At 40.9% G+C, this 13900-nt stretch overlaps 2 non-coding genes and 2 pseudogenes across 2 annotated transcripts; 1 reads left to right on the top strand and 3 right to left on the bottom strand.

Moving 5' to 3' along the window:
• Nucleotides 1-3477: 3477 nt before the first annotated feature.
• LOC120529163 lies at nt 3478-3649 on the top strand. Its single transcript, XR_005633679.1, has one exon. It is a non-coding gene; the product is annotated as a U1 spliceosomal RNA (small nuclear RNA).
• Nucleotides 3650-4056: 407 nt separating this feature from the next.
• On the bottom strand, nt 4057-4175 carry LOC120529218. Its single transcript, XR_005633723.1, has one exon. It is a non-coding gene; the product is annotated as a 5S ribosomal RNA (ribosomal RNA).
• A 523-nt stretch (nt 4176-4698) lies between these two features.
• On the bottom strand, nt 4699-4815 carry LOC120529103 (annotated as a pseudogene).
• Nucleotides 4816-5343: 528 nt separating this feature from the next.
• On the bottom strand, nt 5344-5452 carry LOC120529121 (annotated as a pseudogene).
• Nucleotides 5453-13900: the final 8448 nt, after the last annotated feature.

Here is a 13900-nt window from a genome sequence, read left to right as displayed (position 1 = left end):
CCTCCCGTTAGGAGTTGCCACAGTGGATCATCTTTTTCCATATTACTCTCACTGCACGACTCGGAGTATTTATATCACTGTATCTGAGTGTGAATCACAGCAGCAGCAGATCGGAAAGAGAATTATCGGTATACGGCATTAAGCACACGCTGTCTCAGCCACTGCAAAATGTTTTAAAGCCTTTCCTGTACGGACCTCGCGGTTCAGAAACAGTTTAATCCCAAGAACTTTAAATGCACTCAATCAATTGCTCCTTGTAGAACGGTTTGTACTTATAAGTACAATCACCTCACTGTAAACTTGCACTACAGTTATAATATCTCACAACCTGAGCCACTTTATAAAGCGCGTATTTACATATGATGACGATATCATTTTTAAGATGAAATGCAGAAAAATATGTTTGTTAAATTATACACCTAAAACTTTAACTTCATTTAAATAATCTATATTCTTCACTGGGAGTGTCGTGAAGGATAGAATAATTAAACATGTACTACGAAGATATTTCAATGTTCTTTAAGCGTTTTGAAGAATAGCTAAGCACAGATGGCTTAACGTCTATTACAGAGCTGATTGTATGGCGATCGGTTACTTGGGAAAGACAAGCACTGACTGCAGTGGCGGCTACGCCAATATATATTGAATATAAAACAGAAAGAGAAAATAACAACACAGCTAAAAATGCAGCGACAAATTTCGACAATAAATTATTTCATCGAAGTGAAACATGTTTAATAACGTGCTTTAACTCCTATCATCATGAAAATGACATCACGTATACATCTCAGTATTTTAGTTATTCAGAGAGCTGTAATATCACGAATGTAATGGACTCTGTGTCCAGTTGGAGGAAGAGAGCCGGTTTAAGAAGCAAGTAGTGATTCACACGCACAGAGCACATAGAAGATCAAATACAAAACAAAGCATTTAACGTGCTACTTTAATTACGATGTGATTTGAGAAACTGGTTAATTAAACGATTTTAAGATGAAGTTTATAATGTTCTACTAAATGACAAAATAAACTACGTGATTAAAAGTGGAAATGTCGAATTTGAAGTTGACATTTCGTGCTTTTTCCCCACCGTGTGCCTTTTTTCTCTGTACCCTAATAAACTTTCATATGACACTCAGACAGTGGGCTTACAACTCTTCTTTTCATGGCGACTTTGATATGTGACTTCTTTTTTATTTCCGGCACTGTGCGATTTTGTGAACGTGAGCTTCCATGTTTCTCCAACACGCTATGTCACTCGATCAGCTTCATTTTGTTGATTATCCCACGGTTTATTTGAACAAATGGTATGTTTTTCCTTTGCCTCCACTTGGTATTCACTGAAATTCTTATATTTTCCCTGTGCTTTTCCCATTGTCTTTTCACAGAAGGCTGCGCTTAAGGGCGATTTATATTGATTTGCATATTCAAATAGGCGTAATTCTGGGAGGATTTGGGGCGTTACATAATCTTGCGTGCGAGCGTTAGTTTTCACGCTGATCTGGATTTATGTAACGGAAGAACGTGGAAGTTGGAGTACGCACAGAAAAATCCAGATGCAGGAATCTGTATCTGTAAAAGCACATTTCGGCTTTTGTGCTTACGCCATGTTATAGTGCAAGTTCTACGCACGGCATTATACATGAGGCCCCCGGTGTGTGCAGTCCCCGGCCGGTCCATAAATGACAATTTGATCTTAGTTAGAGATATTATAAAGTACACAAAGGAACGAGATTTATCTTTGGGACTGTTAAATATTGACATGGAGAAGGCTTTTGATTCCATCAACCATGAATTTCTGTGGAAAACATTGGAAAGATTCAAAATACCCCAACAAGTTATAAAAGTGATTCGGGAATGCTACCAAGGGATAACGAGCAAAGTAGTGATAAACGGGCATCTTACAAAGGATATTAAGATCGTGAGAGGCGTACGACAAGGGTGCCCACTTTCCGCAATTTTATTTGTACTCGCAATAGAAAGCTTAGCAACACTGATTAGAAAAAATAAAGACATCAAAGGGATAGAAATCCCGGGAAGTGGAGGAATGGAAGTTAAGTGTATCATGTACATGGACGACATTATAATTTTCGCAATAGAAGGATTGTCAGTTGATAGCGCGCTAGAGACAACGGAGAGGTTTTGTAAAGCTGCTGGTATGAAAATAAATTGGAGAAAAACAGAGTGTCGTGTCCAAGGAAAATGGTCAGCGGTCACAAATTCCAAGATAAAAACCCATAGAAAACCTATAAAGATATTAGGAATCTGGTTTGGGTGCAAGAAAGAAGGGGAGAAAGATTGGAAGAGGACGTGTAAATACGTAAATCAAACAACCGGGCTGTGGAAATTACGGAACCTTAGTTATGAGGGGAAAATCCTCCTCCTAAAGTCTATCATATTGCCAAAATTGATCTTTTGGGCAACTATATATTTACCAAGAAGAGAGATCCTCAAAAGGATAGAAAGACAATGTTTTTATTTTTTCTGGGGATCAAAATGGTAAAGGTTAAAAAGAGAAACCTTGGTAAAAACAAAAACGAAAGGACGAAGAGATTTTCCGGACCTAAGAAAACTTCTAAAACTCAGGTACACTTTCGCTTATATTAAATTAATTAGAGAAGGGAATGGAAAAGTTGCGGACATGGCCAGATACATGATGGGATGGGCGATAAGAAAATATAAATTATATAAAACAACAAATAGAAGACCATATGCCTTTAATATTGCTAAAAATTACAAACCTGTAATGAACTACTTAGAAAGTAATAACTTTGGGAAAGAAGCAGGGAAAGTTTGGGCAAACTGGAGACTAGTTGTGAAAACTTCTAAGAGCAAGGAATCGGCCACATGGCTCAAAGAAACAACTAAGGCGGAATCAGGAAAAATATGGGAAATTATATCCTGTAATTACCTACCAAATAATTTGAAAGACTTGGCATGGCAGGCCGTAAACGATATTCTCCAGACAAATAACAATCTGTTCAAAAGAAAATCGGTAAAAAACCCAAAATGTCCCTACACACAGTGTAAGGAAATCGAAACTGCCAAACATGTTTTGTATGAATGTAGAAAGGCACAAGTGGTGTGGAATAAAGTAAGGGCGGAAAAAATAGTAGAAGGACAAATAGATAAAGAAATAGTAATGTTTGGCAGATCAAAAAAAGAAAATGTGTGTAGGAAAGAATGGGTAAGAATAAATTATATAAAGGAGGCAATTTGGATTAGAAGACAGATCAATACAAAAAAAGATAAACTTCTCCCCATTACAAGTATTTTACAGATGGCCAAAGGAAACATAGAACTTTATGAATCAAGGCCCAGAAAAAAAAGACCATCCCTGAGGTAAAGTAAGTGAGAAAACTTTTAAAATTTTATATATGTAATGTATTTTAATGTTTGAAATGTTTTATAATGGAAGCGGTAAATCAAACAGAAGCTATGGAAAAGTCATGGAGTTCAGATGGAAACCGGAAAGAAAATAAAACTAATTGGTTTTAATTGAATAAAGCAATTAGCACAAAAAAAGTGGTTCTCCCAGGGCGAGGCTCATCCATTGCACTCCGGGTGTGCTGACCCCTGCGATTTCCCCAAATGCGGGAAACTCGACTGCATAATTTGTGGTAGTGGGGGACTGCGTTCGCGCTCTCCCCTGATAATCCTGGTTCAAAAAATAGACAAAAAACATGCGTTTCATTTTATGGAGGTGGTGATTGTGAAGTAGGACCCTGTGAGACAACGGCTCTGGGAGCTTTAAGCAATAAATAAAGAAGTTCCAAAAATCAGTCAATCGGTCAATCTGTCTGTCAGTCTGTCCATTTATTTATTTATTTTCAGAACCCCGCCCCTAGAAAAATGGTATCAAAAAAAATATTAATTTAAATTAACTAATCAATTTATTTATTTATCTTAAGGACCCTCACCCACCGTAATAAAACAAAAATACAAATAATCATTCATCCTTTTTGTGCCTCTTTACTGATTTTAAGCCGCTTTCCTTGCTGCCAAGAGCCAAAAGAAAAAGACGAGGTGAAGGGCGACACCTGCTGGCAGAAAGGCAAAAGCTTACAGCACTCGGTATTCCCAGGTGGTCTCCCATCCAAGTACTAACCGAGCCCGACTCTGCTTAGCTTCCGAGATCGGACGAGTTCGGGCGTATTCAGAGTGGTATGGCCGTAAACGATGGCTGCTTGTTTTCTCTCCCCAAATAGGCAACAGTGGAAGCCCTCTTTTCTATACGACATTCTTATGTTTTTTTTCTCTCCTTCCCTGCCTGTCTTCATTTTTTTTAGTTTTGCCATTCTTTTGAAATTTTTGAATGTCTTTTGAATTACAATGTACGTTGTCCTTCATGCTGATCCCCTTCTGTCGGCTCTCGCCACCCATTTAAGACCAGCCCTGTTCCCAGTTCCTCCTCATGGATGGATGGATAGACAGACAGATAGATCTCGTGCAGCTCTTCAGACGGGAGCCTGCAACTTTATAAAGGGAGCATCGTCCAGAAAGGACCAGCAACCTCGGGTCCTTGCTAAAGTGCAATCCCACAGTGGAATCAAAGGGAGGGCAAGCACCGGCTCAAGTCTCGAACGTGTACCCAGGGCTGCCCCAGATCACTCGGCTGCCAAGAGCCCAGCTTCTGACACGGGTGGAAGGAGGAAAAGAAAAGACGAGGTGAAGGGCGACTCCTAATGGCACAAAGGCAAAAGCTTACAGCACTCGGTATTCCCAGGCGGTCTCCCATCCAAGTACTAACCGAGCCCGACTCTGCTTAGCTTCCGAGATCAGACGAGTCGGGCGATTCAGAGTGGTATGGCCGTAAGCGATGGCTGCTTGTTTTTCTCTCCCCAAATAGGCAACAGTGGAAGCCCTCTTTTCTATCGACATTCTTATGTTTTTTTTCTCTCCTTCCCTGCCTGTCTTCATTTTTTTTAGTTTTGCCATTCTTTTGAAATTTTTCGGAATGTCTTTTGAATTACAATGTACGTTGTCCTTCATGCTGATCCCCTTCTGTCGGCTCTCGCCACCCATTTAAGACCAGCCCTGTTCCCAGTTCCTCCTCATGGATGGATGGATAGACAGACAGATAGATCTCGTGCAGCTCTTCAGACGGGGAGCCTGCAACTTTATAAAGGGGAGCATCGTCCAGAAAGGACCAGCAACCTTGTGTCCTTGCTAAAGTGCAATCCCACAGTGGAATCAAAGGGAGGGCAAGCACCGGCTCAAGTCTCGAACGTGTACCCAGGGCTGCCCCAGATCACTCGGCTGCCAGAAGCCCAGCTTCTGACACGGGTGGAAGGAGGAAAAGAAAAAGACGAGGTAAAGGGCGACTCCTAATGGCACAAAGGCAAAAGCTTACAGCACTCGGTATTCCCAGACGGTCTCCCATCCAAATACTAACCGAGCCCGACTCTGCTTAGCTTCCGAGATCGGGCGTATTCAGAGTGGTATGGCTGCTTGTTTTTCTCTCCCCAAATAGGCAACTGTGGAAGCCCTCTTTTCTATACGACAACCCTATGGTTTTTTTTTCTCTCCTTCCCCTGTCTGTCTTCATTTTTTTTTATTTTTGCCATTCTTTTGAAATTTTTCAGAATGTCTTTTGAATTACAATGTACGTTGTCCTTCAGGCTTATGATCCCCTTCTGTCGGCTCTCGCCACCCATTTAAGACCCCCCTTTTCCCCGTTCCTCCTCATGGATGGATGGATAGATAGACAGATAGATCTCGTGCAGCTCTTCAGACGGGGAGCCTGAAACTTTATAAAGGGGGCCATCGTCCAGAAAGGACCAGCAACCTCGTGTCCTTGCTAACGTGCAATCCCATAGTGCCATCAAAGGGAGGGCAAGCACCGGCTCAAGTCTCGAACGTGTATCCAGGGCTGCCCCAGATCACTCGGCGGCCTTGGCGCAGGTCTTCCCGAGGGTGCTTTGCTGCCGAGTGCGAGCGCCCACGCCGAGGGGACCTTCCTCTCGGTCTCTGGAGCGCAGGGTCGCCTCCCTCTTTCGCAGCTTTGCCTCCTGCCTGCTGCTTGCCGCCTGTCTAAGCTGTTGGGCGGCTGTTTATCATTCAGCGTCCCGCTCAGTCCTACCCCTCCTGTTTCCCTTCAAGCCAATATGCTCCAGCGATTGGTGTCTGGTTTGCATAAGAGCGAGGTGCACCTTGGGTTTGCTGGCGAAACCTGTCTAATCAAGGTGGTGAGGTCTTTGCAACCCCATCATCCGGGTCACGGAGCACACGGGCATCTGGTCAGCGGCTAGCTACTGCGCATGCGCGTTCCAGAGGCTGAAGAAGCCCGAAGGAACCCGAAGGACCAAGGACTACGCTGGGGAAATCCACCCGCCGCCAAGCGACGAAGCCGAGGTAGTGGGATGTTGAGCGCAGGGCTGTACAACTCATACTTACCTGGCAGGGGCGATACCTTTGGTTTTTCTCTGTCAGGTGTACGGAACGCCCCACAGCCTCGGATTTAGAGCAGGGTAGGTTGGCACGTCCGCCACCCTGTTTTTCTGTTTGGTGTGCGGCGATTTTATTTTTGGAGAAAGATGGCGGAAATGGTGGTTCCTAGCAGTTCGAATGGAAGAATGCAATTTGGGAGCGACGAGCAGATGGAGCTTGGAGGAAGGAGGAAGACCGGCAACACGGATTCCAATCGATGGGAGAGAAAGGAGGAATGTGGTGCGTTTCGAGCTGAAAGAGGAACAAATGGAGCGGAAAGAGTTCAGCAGGGAGGTCATGCAAAAGGCGCTGAAATTCATCCCTGGTGAGATTGAATTTTTATTTGCCTTTACAGGGAAAACTACTTTTGAAGTAGTTTTTAAGACAAGGTTTCTGTATGACAAATGTTTGCGAACTACAGAGAGGGACAAGGAGGTAAACTTGACTTTGGACAAATTTTTGATAATTCCTTTGAGTGACAGACTTGATAAAAAAGTAAATGTTATAATGTATACAGAGAAAGTCAAGATACAAGACATTTCAACATGGTTACTGCAGTATTGTGAGGTAAAGAGTAGTATGCAGATGACGGATGAAGATGGTATTAAGAATGGGTTGTATAAATTTAATGTAATTTTAAAGAAAGAGATTGGTACAGATCGGGTGATGCATTTGCCCCCAGTTATTCAGATAGGAGTAGTACGAGGACATGTGTTCTACCCTGGCCAGCCTCAAGTATGTAGGAGGTGTGGTAAAGAAGGACATAAAGCCAAGGAATGTATAGTGATAAAATGCCGAAATTGCAAAGAAGAAGGGCACAGCAAGAGGGAGTGTAGGAAAAGTATAATATGTAATTTATGTGGACAAGAAGCACATACTTTTAAGGACTGCCCTGTCTCATATGCAAATATGAGAGAGTGATATTTTGAAATTTATGGAAGACAAGACAGTAAAAGAAAGAGTAGAGAGCAGAATCGAACAATATACTCTTTCATACAGAAGAGATAATGGAAATTTTGAGTGGCAATGTAGTATTAGGCCAATCGCCTCCAAAGGATATGAGTGAGGATACTGGTTTGGAGGAGATGAAAGAGAAAATCGGGGAAATGCAAATTAACCCCATGTTACAACGGAAACGGGGCCCTGACCTTTTGTCACCAGGCAATTCTGGGAAGGCGGAGGAAACTGAGGCAATGGGCCAAGAATGGGGGACAATACCCTCCTTTGTGGAAACAAAAGACATGGAAGGGTTCCTGTCCACAACAGGTATGAAAGGAGTGGAAAATTGAAAAAAAAAGGTGCAAAAAAGTTAAGAAAAATGTAGTAGGAATAAATAGGGGGAAACCAGGAGAAGAGGTGGAAAAACCCCCGAGAAGAAAGCATAAAAGTTAAAATAGCAATGATAAATGTCAGGAGTATTAAGAGAAAGGAGAGGAGAAAAATAATTTTCTCCTTTCTGCAGGATATTCCGGCAGATATATTTTGTTTACAGGAGTGTAGTTTGCCAAATGAAAAATCATTTAAAAGATATGAGGAGGATTGGGAAGAAGGTAGAAAAATTTTCTCAGGTACAAATGAAAATAAAAATGCTGGAATTGGGATTCTAATAAAGAATCATGATATAGAAATAAAAAAAATGTGAAGAAATTGTTAAAGGTAGAATAATAAAGGTAAAATTGGTTAAAGGAAATAATACAGTAAACTTAATCAATATTTATGCACCAACAACCCAAATCCAAAGAATGGAGATTTTAGAAATCTTAGAATTGACAATGGCAAGCGAAAATAATTTAATAGTGGTGGGGGATTTTAATTGTTCAAGTGAAAACAAGAAAGACCAGCAGATTGAACGAACCTCCCAAAAATTAAAAGAAATAATTAAGGATTTTCAAATGATTGATGTGTACCGTAAACTAAAAGGGGAAGAAAAAGGGTGCACATGGAGAGGGACAGGAAAAAAACTTCTCAAATTGATTATGTCTTTATGGACAACTATAGAGGGATCACACTCCTCAGCCTCCCTGGAAAAGTCTATTCGGGGGTTCTGGAGAGGAGGGTCCGTCGGATAGTCGAACCTCGGATTCAGGAGGAACAGTGTGGTTTTCGTCCTGGTCGCGGAACAGTGGACCAGCTCTTCACCCTTAGCAGAGTCCTGGAGGGTGCATGGGAGTTTGCTCGACCGGTCTACATGTGTTTTGTAGACTTGGAAAAGGCATTCGACCGTGTCCCTCGGGGAATCCTGTGGGGGGTGCTCCGGGAGTATGGGTTACCGGACCCCTGATAAGAGCTGTTCGGTCTCTGTACAACCGGTGTCAGAGCTTGGTCCGCATTGCCGGCAGTAAGTCGAGCCCGTTTCCAGTGAGAGTTGGACTCCGCCAGGGCTGCCCTTTGTCACCGATTCTGTTCATAACTTTTATGGACAGAATTTCTAGGCGCAGCCAGGGTGTTGAAGGGGTCCGGTTTGGTGGACTCAGGATTGGGTCACTGCTTTTTGCAGATGATGTTGTCCTGTTTGCTTCATCAGGCCGTGATCTTCAGTTCTCTCTGGATCGGTTCGCAGCTGAGTGTGAAGCGGCTGGGATGAGAATCAGCACCTCCAAATCCGAGAGCATGGTCCTCAGCCGGAAAAGGGTGGAGTGCCCTCTCAGGGTTGGGGGAGAGATCCTGCCCCAAGTGGAGGAGTTCAAGTATCTCAGGGTCTTGTTCACGAGTGAGGGAAGAATGGAGCGTGAGATCGACAGGCGGATCGATGTGGCATCCGCAGTGATGCGGGCTCTGCATCGGTCTTTCGTGGTTAAAAAGGAGCTGAGCCGTAAGGCAAAACTCTCAATTTACCAGTCGATCTACGCTCCTACCCTCATCTATGGTCATGAGCTATGGGTAGTGAATGAAAGAACGAGATCGCGAATACAAGCGGCTGAAATGAGTTTCCTCCACAGGGTGTCTGGGCTTTCCCTTAAAGATAGGATGAGAAGCTCAGTCATCCGGGAGGGGCTCAGAGTAGAGCCGCTGCTCCTCCGCATCGAGAGGAGTCAGATGAGGTGGCTCGGGCATCTGATCAGGATGCTTCCTGGACGCCTCCCTGGTGAGGTGTTCCGGGCACGTCCAACCGGGAGGAGGCCCCGGGGAAGACCCAGGACACGCTGGAGGGACTATGTCTCCCGGCTGGCCTGGGAAGCATGGGATTCTCCCGGAAGAGCTGGAAGAAGTGGCGGGAGAGGGAAGTCTGGGCCTCTCTGCTTAAGCTGCTGCCCCCGCGACCCGACCTCGGATAAGCGGAAGAGGATGGATGGATGGATGGATGGATTTATGGACAAAAACTATGAAGCAAAAAGTTGTTATCTGCATCCAGTTTTCTTCTCAGATCATAGTATATTGGCAGTGGAATTGGAAAAAGGAAATAAAGAAGAAAGAAAACATATTGTATGGAATCTAAATGTGAAATTGTTGGAAAACAAGAAGATAAAGAAGGAGTATATACAGTATTATCAAAGGTGGGCAACCTTAAAAGAATGGTGCGGAACTCAAAAAAATGGTGGGAAATGATGAAGGAAAACACAAGGGAATTTTCCCAAAAAAAGGGTAAAGAAAGGACGAGGGTGGAGAAAGAAGAAACCAAAAAACTGCAGGAAAGGCTGGAATATTTATATACAATCGAGGATTATGATGGAAAAATAGAAACAGAAATTAGAATTACATAACATAACATTAATCAGAATTACATAAAGTCTACAAAAAAAGGAAGAAAAGATAAAATTTCAGAGTAGAGTTCAAGAACAAGAAGAAGGAGAGAAGTGCTCTAGATACTTCTTCAAGAAAGTAAAGGAGAGGAGAAAAAAGGCCAACATAGTAGAAATAATAGGTGAATATGGAAATAGTAAAAGAGAAAATAATGAAATAAGGGAAATGTTTCTGACACATTATAGAGAAATTTATAGAGAAAAAGAAATCAACAAGGAGGATATCAACACAATGATAAAGACGATAGACCGAAGATTTGCAGAAGGACAAAAGGAAAGTTTGTGTCGAGATATAGAAATAGAAGAAGTGGAGTCGGCTGCTAAAATGTGCAGCAGAGGAAAAACTCCAGGGAAGGATGGTTTGCCGATGGAGTTCTATTTAGAATTTTGGGATATAATAAGAAATGACTTATATGGTTTGTTTATCAAAATTTTAAAAGACAAAGAAATGACAGAAACAATGAAAAGGGGAATAATTACACTTATTCCCAAAAAAGAAGAAACAACGAATATTAAAGGATGGAGACCTATTACATTGTTATGTCAAGATTATAAAATATTGACTAGAGTTTTGGCAAATAGACTGAAAACAAATATTGACAAAGTAATACAAGAAGAACAGGCATGTGTGGTACAGGGGAGAAGTGCAGCAGATAACCTATGTGTTTTTAGAGACTGTATTCAATTTTTGAGAGAGAGAAATCTGGATATTGGAATTTTAAATTTGGATTTGGAGATGGCCTTCGACAAAATTTCACATGAATACATGTGGAAGATACTCCAAAACATGGGAGTGCCAGAAGTTTTTGTGGAATGGATAAAAGTAATATATAACGATATAAGAAGTCAGATAAAAGTAAATAATAAACTAACAGAGGAGATAAAGGTGAAATGTGGAGTAAGACAAGGGTGCCCATTGTCAGCAGTGTTGTTTATTATATGTATAGAGCCTCTTTTAAATAAGATTAGAAGTGACATAAATATAAGAGGAGTGGAAGTGCCAGGAAGTGGGGGGCAACAGATAAAAGTGTTTGCATATATGGATGACGTAAGAGTCATTATAAGATAAGAGATGTGTACAGTGTGAACCAAATAATTGAACACACAGAATCATTCTGTAGGGCATCGGGTTCGACTTTAAATCTCAAAAAATGTGACTGTGTGTTGTGGGGGAAATGGAAAGAAAAGCCAGAAAGAAAGATAAAAATTGCAAATATGGTTAAAATACTGGGTATAAATTTTGGAGACAAAAATACAGAAAATAAGGAATGGAAAGAAATGTTAAAGAAAATTAATAAGAAAATAGGATTTTGGAAGTTAAGAAGGCTGACAATGGAAGGAAAAATTTTGCTGATAAAAGCAATAATTTTACCAAAATTGGCATATTTAGCCACGGTGTTCTTTCCACCGCGAAAGATTTTGAAAAAAATTATGAGAACTTGCTTTGTTTTCTTGTGGGGATCAAAGTGCGAAAAAATAGCACGAAAAACAGTAACCAAACAGAAAGAAAAAGGCTTTTCAAAAATAGAGCAGGAATTAATATTAAAACATGTAGCAACAGTAGTTAATATGGCATTGAACAAAAAAGGTAAAATGGCGGACATTATAAGGTATTTAGTGGGAGCTGAATTGAGAAGAGAAATTGTGGAGAACTGCAAACAACAGACCAATTGCCTTTAAGGCACCTGAATATTATACAATAATAACAAAATGCCTAAGGAAATATAAATGGGAGGAAGGAGGGGCAAAAAAATGGGGAAGGATTAAAGATCTTAAAAAATATATTGAAAAGCAAGAAATAGCAGTTAAAATTCAATCACTAACAGAAGAACAGACAAAGAAAGTATGGCAACAAATTGCTGCTAAAGAAATGACAAATAAACAAAAAGATTTAGGTTGGTTAACAGTATTAAGGTGCTACCGGCAAACGCAGCTATGTACAAGAGAAGAATTATGTATAGTGAGAAGATAAAAAATCCAAGATATATCTACGTGGTTATTGCAGTTTTGTGAAGTTTGACGTAGTTCTGAAGGGGGAGAGTGAAACAGACAGAGTTGTACCCGTGCCACCGGTTATACAAATTGGTGTGGTAAGAGGACACGTCTTTTACCCTGGACAACCCCAATTATGTAGGAGGTATGGTAAGGAGGGTCATAAAGCGATAAGACTGTAAAACAATTAAGTGCAGAAATTGCAAAGAGGAGGGACACAGCACAAGACCGTGCAGATGACCAATAATATGCAATTTATGTGGACAGGAAGCACATGCCTTTAATGATTGTCCTGTCTCCTACGCCAATGTTGTAAAAGCAAATAATATGAGAGACAGAGTTATTGCACTGATGGATGAAGAATCAGAAGAAGAAAAGGAGGAAGTGCAGAGTAATAAAACACCAGGGAATAGCTTGAGGACATATGAAGAAACAGAGGCCTTAAGTCTGGAAGAAAGGGGTGAGAGAAGATTAGAGGAAGAAGAAGGGACGAAACATGGAGAAGAGAGTGATATTTTAGCACTTATAGAAGAAAAGACAGAACAAGACATAGAGAGAAGAATGGAGCAGTATTCACAAAACATATTGTTCTATACGGAAGAGATCATGGAGATCTTAAGTGGATCTGCACTTTTATGCCCATCATCTCAGTAGGTGCAAATGAAAAGCACAGGGCAGGATGATATGGAAGAAAATATTGGGATGACACAAGTAAACCCAATGTTACAAAAAAAAAAGTGGCCCAGACCTGTTGTCACCAGGTAACACTAGAAAGGGTGACAAAGGGGACGAAAACAGCCAGGAATGGGGAGCAAATCCCTCCTATTTGGAATCTAGAGACATGGAAGGGTTTCTTACAACAACAGGGATGAAAGGAGTGGAGGAGTGGAAAACGGAAAGGATAGCAGCCAAAAAAGCAAAAAAGAATGTAACAGCAGCAAATAGAGGAAAAATGGGAGGTGAGGTAGAACAAAATAACGGGAAGAAAAATGAAAGTAAAAATAGTAACAATAAATGTAAGGAGTATTAAGAGAAAGGAGAGGAGGAGAATAGTTTTCTCCTTTCTGAAGGACATTGCTGCAGATATTTTTTGTTTGCTAGAGTGTAGTTTACCAAATAAAAAATCGTATGAAAAGTACGCAAAGGATTGGAAAGAAGGTAACTCAGTGTTTTCAGGAACGAATGAAAATAAAAATGCAGGTATAGGAGTATTAATAAAGAATAAGGAGATAGAAATAAAAGGATCTGAAGAAATTATAAAAGGGAGATTAATGAAAGTAAAACTGGTAAAAGGAAATAATATTATGAATATGATAAATGTATACGCACCAACAACACCAGTAGAGAGAATGGAAATGTTAAGATTCTTAGAAATTACAATGGCAAATGAAAAAAACTTAATGGTGGTTGGTGATTTTAATTGGTCAACTGAACAAAAAAATAAAGAACAAGCAAATGGACAAAACATCATAAAAACTAGGAGAAATCATTAAAGATTGTGAAATGATAGATGTATTTAGAAAACTGAAAGGTAAAGAAAAAGGGGTTACTTGGAGAGGGGCAGGAAAAAAATCCTCCCGAATAGATTATATATTTATGGACAAGACTTATGAACCAAAGAAATGTAAATTGCAGCCAGTGTTTTTTTCGGATCATAGTATGTTGAAGGTGGAAGTAGAAAAAGGGGGTGATGACGAGACCAAAGACTTCCAATGGAGGTTAAATATAAAATTGTTAGAGGA

The sequence above is a fragment of the Polypterus senegalus genome, chromosome 4 (assembly GCF_016835505.1).
Source record: "Polypterus senegalus isolate Bchr_013 chromosome 4, ASM1683550v1, whole genome shotgun sequence".
In the NCBI taxonomy this organism is placed as follows: Eukaryota; Metazoa; Chordata; class Cladistia; order Polypteriformes; family Polypteridae; genus Polypterus; species Polypterus senegalus.
The sequence above is the reverse complement of the archived record's forward strand: the minus strand, read 5'-3'. Positions and strand labels throughout refer to the sequence as shown.